We start from the raw sequence: 1,367 nt of genomic DNA on the forward strand, positions 1-1,367 counted from the left end.
ATGATATAGAGTTGCCACTTTGTGGCTAATTTCATATCAGATCAAATCAGAGTCAAGCTGTTTATTGCAAAAATGAGTTCTTCCATCACTGATTAGTATTCTGGGGACACCAAATCTGCTGAAGATGTGCTTTTGGAGGAATTTCAGCACTGTCTTAGTATCATTAGTGAGTGTGGCAATTTTCTCTACCCATTTAGATACATAATCTACGGCCACCAGAATGTAAGTGTTTGAGTATGATGGTGGGAAAGGCCCCATGAAGTCAATACCCCATACATCAAACAACTCAATCTCTAAGATCCCTTGCTAAGGCATGGCATAACCGTGAGGCAGATTAGCTCTTTGGCAACTGTCACAGCTACGTACGAACTCTCGAGAATCTCTATAGAGAGTAGGCCAGTAGAAACCATATTGGAGGACTCTTGTGGCTGTCCGCTCACTTCCGAAATGTCCTCTGTATTGTGAGCCATGGCAATGCCATAGGATCTTCTGTGCCTCTTCTCTGGGCACACACCTATGGATCATTCCATCTGTACATCTCTTGAAGAGATATGGTTCATCCCACTGATGTGTGAAAAATGATCCAACACAAAACTCACCGGCAAGTGTACCGGGTCGCATCAAGTAATAAAACTCACGAGAGTGAGGTCAATCCCACAGGGATTGAAGGATTGAGCAATTTTAGTTTAGTGGTTGATTTAGTCAAGCGAATCAAGTATTGGTTAAGTGATTTTGTATCCAACAGTAAGTAAATAGCAGGAAATGTAAAGGGAGAGGGATGATTTGCAGAAATTAAAGAGAACTGAAAGTAGAGGTGCTGAATCTTAAAGAACAAGAAATTAAATGACTGAAACTTAAAGTGCAAGAAATGTAAATTATGGTAACTTAAAGTGCAAGAAATATAAATTGCTTGAATGAAAAAGGGAATTAAGGACTGGGAATTAGAATTTAAGCAAGAGAAACTAAATTGTAACAATTATCAAAGCAAGATAAGAATCGAAATTGGCTAGATCTCAAACAGAAATGGAAATTTGAATGCAGCAGTGGTTCAGCAGAAGAACCAAAAGGAAAATTGGATCTCAGGACTCCAGAGACTAGATAGCAGAGTCTAGATCTCAATTACCTTCCTAGATCCAAGTTCACAAAGCAAGTAAAGAGAAATTAAAGATTGCAGCAGTAAAGGAAATGGAATTTAACTCAATTATGTAGTAGAAAAATCAAAGAGATCTTGAAGGGAGATTGAGACAGAAATTTCTCAATTCTTCACATTCAAGACTCAAACAAGACCCATTAAAGAAATCCAAAAGATCAGAGGTAGAAGAAATGAATTCTCTCCTCCAATTGCCGAAAACAGAAAAATGGAAAGA

This window comes from Arachis duranensis, chromosome 1 (genome assembly GCF_000817695.3).
Source record: "Arachis duranensis cultivar V14167 chromosome 1, aradu.V14167.gnm2.J7QH, whole genome shotgun sequence".
Lineage (NCBI taxonomy): Eukaryota > Viridiplantae > Streptophyta > Magnoliopsida > Fabales > Fabaceae > Arachis > Arachis duranensis.